Source organism: Prionailurus bengalensis, chromosome B1 (assembly GCF_016509475.1).
Source record: "Prionailurus bengalensis isolate Pbe53 chromosome B1, Fcat_Pben_1.1_paternal_pri, whole genome shotgun sequence".
NCBI lineage: Eukaryota > Metazoa > Chordata > Mammalia > Carnivora > Felidae > Prionailurus > Prionailurus bengalensis.
The window spans coordinates 93,454,855-93,466,088 of NC_057344.1; positions in this window are offsets into that span (position 1 = coordinate 93,454,855).

Here is an 11,234-nt window from a genome sequence, read left to right on the forward strand (position 1 = left end):
GGGAATTAAGCATCTAGCCCCACAGAGCATGTTGAGACAAATAGAAAAGGGAAAAACAATAAGGTTGTTCCTATTATTTCCTGGGTTCACTTGTTCAATGTGAAATACCTCAAATCAAACACATTGGAATGATTATTAAAGACTTAGTTGATGGGGCGCCTGGGTGGCTCAGTCAGTTAAGCGTCTGACTTCAGCTCAGGTCACGATCTCACGGTCCGTGAGTTCAAGCCCCGTGTCGGGCTCTGGGCTGATGGCTCAGAGCCTGGAGCCTGTTTCAGATTCTGTGTCTCCCTCTCTCTCTGCCCCTCCCCTGTTCATGCTCTGTCTCTCTCTGTCTCAAAAATAAATAAACGTTAAAATTTTTTTTTTAAATAAAGACTCAGTTGTTAATTTAAATATTTATTATTTAAGATAATTTTATAATTATAAATAAAGAGTTGATTAATGGCAATAATTCTACAATAAGTGGTTTATCATACTTTTGATGATCTACTACTAGCATTATAATCTCATGGAATTATGTCTTTTCTAAATTTTTATAAGACTAAAATATTTTGTTAGCATTCCAATATCTCAAGCAATTGATAGTCCATTTTAATATTTATATTTTGCTATTAAAGATTTCTCTAAAATTATTTTTATTAATTTTAACACACACTATGAATTCTTTTATCCTTATATCTATTAACCATTTATGCCCACTTTTAAAAAAAATTTATTATTTAAAAAAATATTTTTTAATGTTTATTTATTTTTTTGAGACAGAGACAGAGCATGAGTAGGGGAGGGACAGAGAGAGAGGGAGACAATCGTTAGCAGCCTCCAGGCTCTGAGCTGTCATCACAGAGCCTGATGTAGGGCTTGAACCCATAAACTGTGAGCTCATGACCTGAGCCAAAGTCAGATGCTTAACCAACTAAGCCACCCAGGTGCCTCTATACCCATTTTTATCCTTATGCAATTTTTTAACATAACACATTATAGTTCCTGAATTTATCTTGTCAGTAGATCATGAAAATTAATTATCTTCATTTGATTTTATCTATATCTGTTATTATAGTAAAACAAATCTATTGTGTATATGATGTTTCATGGAAAGTAATCAATCACATTAGTATTTACAAAGCATACAATTGGCAATGCCAATATTGTTTGAATTGTGTCAAAATTACAGGGAATATTCTTATTTGAATAGAGCTTTATTGGTTTTAATGCATTTTATTTATGTTTTGTTATCCTCACATAAGTTTTCCAATTGTCTTTTAATTAAAGACTAGTTAACTCTGTCATAATAAACAGCAAATTATTGATATTTTGATGGAATTATTTTAATTATATTAGTTTGCAACCAACAACTTAGCCAACAAATATCTCAACTACTTATAAATATGTGGAAACAGAGACCATATCCAGAAGAAAAAGAGGAATAAGTCTGTAGATATGATTTTTTAGACTGTTGAGTATTTGAAATGTCTCTTAAAATAATTTTTTTGTAGCTGTGTAGAAAGCCACTGAAATTTTACAAGCAAGAAATTGGCAGAGTCAATACTGAATTTTATTCTGATTAGTCTATAGGCAGAAATATATATATTCTGCCTATATATAATATAAAAATATGAATATATTTTATAAAATATATATTATATGAATATATAAAATGAATGAATATATAAAATATAAATATATTTTATATTTATATATTATATCTATTATATATAATAAAATGAATATATAAAAATATGAATATATATTTGTATATAAAATAAATACATATGAATATATTTATATATATAGTTACAGAGATATACTAGAATAAGAAGGAGCACTTATAGGCTATTGAGTAGTATTGGAAGCTAATAATAATATCCAGGATTAGAGTGATAACTACTTAATTTTTTAAAAAAGGGAATAATTGTGAAGAAATAATTAGAAAAGTTAATTTCTGATTTTAAAAGATTAATAAATACATTCCATTTCTTTTGCTGGAATAATAAATGTTAGATACAGATATATTTATGTCGTTCTGCTACTAAAAAATTAAATACGAATAGGAGATGTTGTAGAAATAATCTAAAAACTTCCTACTCTGGGAGCAAACCTCATTCAATTTAATAAGTCATTCTCTGAAGCATTTTTTGAAGGATCTGTCATTCTGTGCAATATTTAGAAGATAACATATATATATACACACACACACACACACACACACACACACATACACACACACACACACATATATATTAATTCTGTGTCTGCCCAAATGTTCTGTCCTGTTGTTATCTACCCCTCACCTTGTCTCATTCCATGCTATTAATTGCTGACTCTGTAATATAACCTTGTATTAAAAGAAATATTCAAAAAAGACTTAAGCCTTATCTTTTCATGTCTTTTGATAAGTTAAAAAATTACAAAACAATTGAAGACTTACAAATAACAGGGAAAGAAAAGGGGGAGGAGGAGGATGTAGAAAAGGATGAGGAGAAGGGAGGGGAGGAGTGTTGTCCAGGGACTCTCAAACTTGAGAAAAACCCACGTATTATTAAAAATAAGTAAGTAAGTAAATAAATAAATAAATAAAAAGATGGTCAGAAACTGGTACAAAACAATAGAAGCTTGATTATTTCAGGTGCACTAAAAACAGTTATGGTAGGAAAAGTTTAGGACCTGAGGTCCCTGGGTGGGGAAAAAACACATATTTTGGAACAATCCTGGGAGCGTCTGACTACAGCAACCCACTTCACGTTTGAGGTTCCACTTAAGGATGTAACAGATGCCACCTACTCTCCTCAGGTTTCCCTCAGGAATTTGACCGAAGACCTAACTGAAAATAACTAGTAGACCTTAAAACATAGGATCCACAAGTAATGATATGGCTATAGATCACCCCTCATACGCTGGAAATGAGCCAATCAGGAATGGACAACCCAGCACCAATAAGGGTAGGACCTGAGAAAAAACAGGGGGAAGGGAAGAGGGGACCCGGGCCAGAACCACATAAACAGAGTCCCTTCTCTATTGTTAAGGGCATTCACTTTCGAAATTACTCTCTATAAAAAGAGCTTTCCTACTATTCTTCCTTCCTGATCTTCCACTCTAATAAACTTTTGCCTGCTGCTCATTTTGTGTCCACCTCCTCATTGTTCCAAGTGGCAAGACAATGAACCCCAGGTATTGAAGTAAAAAATCCTGCAACATGGTTTGAATTAATTAATTATTTAGCTAGTTAGTTATATATAATACATATTAATTAGAAACACTTAGAAAATGCAGAGAAACAAAATTAAAAATATCCCATCACTCTGAGATAACCCCCATCACTCAAAGATAATCACTATTGCTTTGATATTCTGATTTTCTTTTTTAAATTTATTTTTTTATTATTATTATTTAATTTAAATCCAAGTTAGTTAACATATAATGGTTTCAGAAGTAGAATTTACTGATTCATCATTTACATATAACAGCCGGTGTTCCTCCCAACAAATGTCCTCCTTAATGCCCCTTGCCCATTTAGCCCATCCTCCCCACCCAACACCACTTCAGCAACCCAGTTTTGGTCTCTGTATTTAAGAGTCTCATGGTTTGTCTCCCTCTTTGTTTTTATATTATTTTTGCATCCCTTCCTTAATATTCATCTGTTTTATATCTTAAATTCCATATGAGTGAAATGATATATTTTCTTTCTCTGACTGACTTATTTCGCTTAGCATAATACTTTCATAATTGTTGCAAATGGCAAGATTTCATTGTTTTTGATCACCAAGTAATATTCCGTTATATTTATATATCCATATATATATATATCCATATATATCCATACACACACACACACACACACATATATATATATATATATATATATATATATACATACCATATCTTCTTTATCCACTCATCAGTCTATGGACAATATTTGGGCTCTTTCCATACTTTGGCTATTGTTGGTAGTGCTGCTTTAAACATGGGGTGCATTTGCCCCCTTCGAAACAGCACTCCTATATCCTTTGGATAAACACCTAGTGGTGAAATTGCTGGGTCATAGGGTATTTCTATTTTTAATTTTTTGAGGAACCTCCATACTGTTTTCCACAGTGGCTGCACCAGTTTTCCACCAGCAGTGCAAAAGAAATCCTCTTTCTCCACATCCTCATAAATATCTGTTGTTGCCTGAATCGTTAATTTTAGTCATTCTGACAGGTATGAGGTTGCATCTCAATGTAGTTTTGATTTGTATTTCCCGGATGATGAGTAATGTTGACCATTTTTTTCATGTGTCTGTTAGCCATCTGGATGTCTTCTTTGGAAAAGCCTTTGGAAATGTCTTTTGTCCATTTCTTCACTGGGTTATTTGATTTTGGGGGGTTGAGTTTGATAAGTTCTTTATAGATTTTGGATACTAACCCTTTATCAGATATGTCATTTGCAAATATCTTCTCCCATTCCACTGGTTGCCTTTTAGTTTTGTTGATTGTTTCCTTCGCTGTGCAGAAGCTTTTTATCTTGATGAGGTCTCAGTAGCTCATTTTTGGCTTTGTTTCCCTTGCCTCCAGACACGTCAAATAAAAAGTTGCTGTGGTGAAGTCAAAGAGGTTGTTGCCTATATTATCCTTTAGGATTTTAATGGCTTCCTGTATTAGGTTTAGGTCATTCATCCATTTTGAGTTTATTTTCGTGTATGGTGTAAGAAAGCGGTATCAGTTCATTCTTTTGCATGTTGATGACCAGTTTTCCCAACAGTATTTGCTGGAGAGGTTGTCTTTTCTCCATGGGATATTCTTTCCTGCTTTGTCAAAGATTAGCTGGACATACGTTTGTGGGTCCGTTTCTGGGTTCTCTATCCTGTTCCATTGATGTGCCTGATTTTGGGCCAGGATCATACTGTCTTGATGATTATAGATTTGAAGTACAGCTTGAAGTCTGGAATTGTCATGCTTCCAGCTTCGGTTTTCTTTTTCAGGATTGCTTTGGCTATTCAGGTTTGTTTTTTTTTTTTTTCTGTTTCCATACAAATTTTATGATTGTTTATTCTAGCTCTGTGAAGAATGCTGGTGTTATTTTGATAGGGATTGCTTTATTTATTTATTTATTTTCCTCTCTCTGCAAGAAGCAGATATTGGTCTCAGTTGCCTCATTGAAAAAATCTTCATGCTTTCCTACCTCTTAAAGAAACCATAAATCTCACTCAGATCATGAGAGAATGTAGCATCTAAGCTTAACAGTATAATAGGAAAGTTGGCTTTTGAAAAACTTGGTTCCAAGTTGAACTTGGCTTTAAAAACTAGCAGAGTGTAAGGCTTTAGTTATTCTCACAGCTGGGATTTATGCTGTGATGGAAATCACTCTTTCACAGTTAATAAGCATGTGGATGTTTGTATCTTACAGGAACTGTGGGTCTAATGACAAAATTTAGCAATATTTCATTATTTATTCCTACTTTTATGATATTCAGGAGTTTTATATATGTTGCTGCAGAAATGAGACATCCCTTTAGTTATCCTTCACTCACTCTTTAGATGACATAGAACTGACATTTATGCTTTGGCCTCCATTTGCTATATATCATAATTTATAGTTCCCTATAATTATATTTTTCTAAGAATAGTCTTTCATTTTCATGACTTGGGAGATCAAATGTTGAACTGTTCTCTTTTTGAGTTTCTAAATAAAATAACCAACATTTTCTTTCCCAATGTGAGCTTTGGTCACATATTTCTTTCAGAGTAAACTTATGAAACTGGCTTATATGTCCAAGAGCTGTATATGAAATAGAATGGCCTCATAAAAAATAATATTTTCTTGGGGCACCTGGGTGGCTCAGTCAGTTAAGCCTCCAACTCTTGATTTCGGCTCAGATCACGATCTCACAGTTCGTGAGATCAAGCCCCACATCAGGCTCTACGCTGTCAGCATAGAGCCTGCTTGGGATTCTTTCTCTCCCTGTCTCTCTTCCCCTCCACTGCTCATGCTCACTCACTCTCTCTGTCTCTCGAAAATATATAAATAAATTAAAGAAAAATAAAAATGTAAAAATAAACAAAATCATCTTTTCTTTACAAATTTTTATTTGCTATTATTTTTTTTTATTATTTGTAGTGATGATCTTGATCAATAACTGTTATTTACATTATTTGATCTTGTCAATTTTCTGAGGTTTAGAGATATTAACACTGACTTGACTTAATTTATTTAATATTATAAATATTAGAAAACAATTGCCTCTTTTCTGTCTTTGCCTTGTTTACTGTTTCCCCCAACACCACCACCAACTGTAGACTCTGGAAAATATATTTGAGATTTTATTTTGTCATATTTTTGCTTGGCATCAAAGAAACTGCACAAGTTACTTGTTCACATGTAAGCTCACCATTAGTAAGTTCACACAAATCATTAAAATATTATTTTCAGCTTTATAGATTGAATTTTATTACAAATTGTTATTGAAACAGACTTCACATATTATAGGTGGAAAATAAATAAACACGGACAATTGAAGCCTTTTAGCCAAGATTTTACATTCTACCTTTTGAAGTAAACCCTTTTTTACGTTCACCATTTTGATGATGGACACATGAAGAATGAGAAGAGATATTTCTTTTCATATTAAATACCATTTAATTCTATGTGCTCACCTCTGTTCGAGATAAGAGTTATAACTTTTCCAGATAGTTATAAATTTGGATTATGTAATATATATCAAAATGAATAATTTTAAAGTTTAATTATATTCTTAGTGTTAATCAATTATTTTAAAAAGAAAAACAACATTACACAATGAACTGAAAGGAAAGCTAGGTTTGTCTTGCCATGTCTTATTTCTTTGCTATTTTCCTGGAGATAGATTTCTTTCTTTCTTTTCCCTTCCTTCTTTCCTTCCTTCCTTCCTTCCTTCCTTCCTTCCTTCCTTCCTTCTTTTTTAAGTTTATTTATTTATTTTGTGAGAGGATGTGAGGAGTGGCAGAGACAGAGACAGAGAGAGACATAGAGCATAGCACAAACCCACAAACAGTGAAATCATGACCTGAATTGAAATTGAGTTGGACGCTTAACCAATGGAGCCATGTAGGTGCCCCCCATTAGTAGGTTTCTAATCTCGTATTTCTAGAATACCTTGTGCACAAAGGGTATTGGTGTCATACAATTAACATGTTTTTCTATATTTTACACTTTTGAGTGAGCATAAAAAATACAAAAAGGAACATTATTAAGTGATAATGTTATTACTTAGCTATTAAATCTATTTAATACGTAGTATAAAATAAATATTTGTTTTTGTTGCTATCATTTTTGATAATTCCATTGTTCTTTAACTTATAATCAAGATTATCAACACTAATAAGGTTCTATATATTTAAAGCTTAAAAGACCTTTCAAAAACATACTAAAATTTACACAAACACAACACGCTGTGATAAAAGAATATCTTGAGTATCCTTGTTAATCAGAGGATATTTCTGTAACAGGTTAAAATGGTAAACTATTACTCAACTCTTACTGGGATACCTTCACTATAAGATTGTTATTTACTTAGTAGGGATGGTCCTCATCCTCCCTGAGAAATATTTAACATCTAACTAATGCACTATTATGTGAATAGAAGAATTAGAAACATTTTCACAGGTTACTTTGGGGATCACTTACTACTCACACGGTGCAGAAAACCATATTTAATTGTAGATGTTCATCACTTACCCATTTGGGAAAATGCTATATGATAATATCCAGAGACACATACTGAAAGATTTTTAGAAGCCTGATGATTTTTACAGAATATCATTCTTTATCAGAAAAGACAGAAAATTGATGGAAACAATCTCATTTCTGATGAAAAGATGACATCATTATTTCCACCTCACCCTCACCAAAAATTGAGAGATACAAACGTATGGTTTTATATGTGTTCTACCAAAGTGTCCAGTCTTACAAACACCATATATTAAACCACACGTGAAGCATTCTGCCTTCAGAAATATGTTAAATGCTAAACTGCCTTTGTGTCAATCATAATGATAAGAACAATTAGATGAGAGCAAAAAGTGGATATTTTAAACATTGTTCTTAGGTTAAGATTTTAGGGATTAAATTTAGTCATCCTCTTGATTGCTTAATCACACTGTGTCCTAAATGGATAGTTATTGGGAGGTGTTCTTTTTTTTCCTTTTATTTATTCACACCGTGTACAGATATAAAAGTAAGTCCTGTGGCTTCTGTTAATGAGTGTAGAGCATCTAGTGATTACTGTAGGAGTAGAGCACAATGTATGTATAGAGTTGATACATTCTTTTTCAGTAATATTCAACAACAATGTGAATTCTAATTCTATACAGCATAGCACATAAACATAATAAAAGAGCCATACTAAAATTAGCTCATATAATATTTCTTCATCAATAGATACAATATATACGAATTTAAAGCATGACATAATGCACCATATGAAGGGTGCATACAGAAGTATTAAAGTAGGTAAGGTAATTAGAAAACATTTCATGAGAATGATCAGAAAAACATTAGCCAAATTTATAGGATTAATGTTAGAATTAATTAGAATGTTAGCATGTTAGAATCTGTAAGGGTTATGAAATGCATTATGTCATGAGTCAGCAAATTACTGTCTCCAAGAACTTTCTACTGCGTCACTTATTTTTATAAATCAGTTTCATTAGAAAACATTCATACCCATTTATTTATATATTATCTATGGCTGCTTTCATAGTATGGTGACAGAGTTGAGTAGTCCAGCAGAGACCATATAGCCTGCAAAGCCTACAGTATTTACTATCTAGACCTTTATAGAAAAAAATTGCTGGGTCTTGTTTTATGTAATTAGAATAATAATAAGATAGACATTGAATTATTTTACAAAAGAAAAACATAAAAGAATCTTTATAGTTTGGCAACGTGGTAGTACGAGATGACACTCATTTCTACTATTAATGAGAAATCCAGGATAAACTAAAATATTTCAGAATATATAATCCAAGCTCTTTTTTTTAATAATCAAAGATCTTAAAAGAAAATCCACAGTTATAGAAAGAATGAAGATTCTACAAATAAAATTAAAAATATGCAAACGGATACAGCAAGCTCTGGAGAAGCGGGTTCCAGTACCAAATGTGAACCTTTTATCATGTAATAGGTTTTTATAGTAATTTGGGAACAGGTGATGAAATCGAAATCTGCCTTTGTTTTTATTACAGGCAGAGCTAAGTCTGTGATCAGTATTATAAAACCACTCACCTTACCTGGGAAATTAATAGTAATTAATAATAACAGTAAGATTATATAATGTATAAATGAGTATAAATAAATACACTTACAGACTTCTCTTGTTTTTTCTCTCTCTCACATGGTAGAAGGAGCTAGGAGGGGTAACTGGGTGGCTCAGTTGGTTAAGCATCAGACTTCGGTTCAGGTCATGAGCTCACAGTTCCTGAGTTCAAGCCCCCTGTCAGGCTCTGTGCTGAAAGGTCAGAGCCTGGAGCCTGCTTCAAATTCTATGCCTCTCTCTCTCTCTCTCTCTGCACCTCCCCCACTCGTGCTCTGTCTCTCTCTTTCAAAACTAAATAAACATTAAAAAATTAAAAAAAAACAAACATTAAAAAAAAGGAACTACAAAACAGTAAAAAATAAAGAAGGAGCTAGGGATTACCCTGGAGATTCGTTTTAAGGCACTAATCCTAGTCATAAATGTTCTACCCCTATGGTTCAAGCATCTACCAAAGGCCTCACCTACGTCTACTATCATTTTTTGGGAGTTAGGATTTCAACATATAAATTCTGGGGAGGGACAAACATTCAGACCATTTATATTTATATATATTTAATGTTTTACATACATATATATACGTATGTTACATAATAATTTATAACATTTAAATTGTATTCGGGGCGACTGGGTGGCTCAGTTGGTTGAGCGTCGGACTTCAGCTCAGGTCATGATCTCATACTCTGTGAGTTTGAGCCCCGTGTCAGGCTGTCTGCTGATAGCTCAGAGCCTGGAGCCCGCTTCAGATTCTGTGTCTCCCCCTGTCTCAGCCCCTTCACTGCTCATGCTATGTCTCTCTCTGTCTCAAAAATAAATAAAAACATTAAAAAAATTAAAAAAATAAAATACAATGATATGTAACTGTATATAATGTATAAATCTATGCATACTTAATATATATATTTCAGTCAATAGAAAGTTGAAAAAAAGTACTGGAATGAAAGAAGCAATGGTCAGCATAAATATTGATAAAGACACATACATAAGTGTTAAGAATCATTGCTTATGATAATGTGGGAGATTCACAAAAATGTAAGGAAGAGCAGGTGTAGCCACATTCAAAGAATATAAAGTCTTAAATTATTTGGCTGATGAGTACACCTATTAATAAATACTAAGCATGTTTCATAAAGGTTAAAATAGTTGGGCTACCCTGTGCAAGAAAAAAATATGTGTAATATGTAACTTCCAAATCACTATAAAAAAAATAACAGGAAGAGAACTGTATCTATCTATCTATCTATCTATCTATACTCTATCTATCATCTATCTACCTATTGAGGGGTTGAGGTATATATATATATATATATATATATATACATACATATATATACATGTATATATATATATATATGACAGAAACAAAAAACAATCTTGATGAATATAATACAATAGGACTAAATCTAAGTACAACATAAACACAATAAAAGTAAATGAATTACAATAACACCAAAAACAATTTGGATATTAAAAATCACACACAACTCAATACTTACAAAGGCACAGTGAAGCATAATTATACAAGAAGAATAAAAGTAAAAGAACTGATAAAGACATGCCAGAGAAATAATCAAGGAAATCTGGTGTGGCTACACTAATTTCAGTCAAATAGAATACAACACAATCAGGTTATAAGGGTTTTCTCTTTCACACACATAAATGTAAGTGCAATTCATGGGTATTAAGGCATGAGATCAACTATTAAGGAGGAAGGAGTAGAAAGCTAACATCCTCTTTCTTTAAGAAATCTTCTGAAAGTTGCACATAGTGTTTCTTTTGTACCCCTTAACCAGATATTAGTGATAGGGTCCCACCTATATGTGGAAGAAGCTGGGAAATATCCTCATATTCCAGAATACCAATGCCCAGTTGGATGTCATTCAAGGCTTCTCTTACTATGGAGTGTTTGGTAAACAGATACTTGAAGAAAACAAGGAGATTGTCATAGTCCCAACAACATATTTAAAGC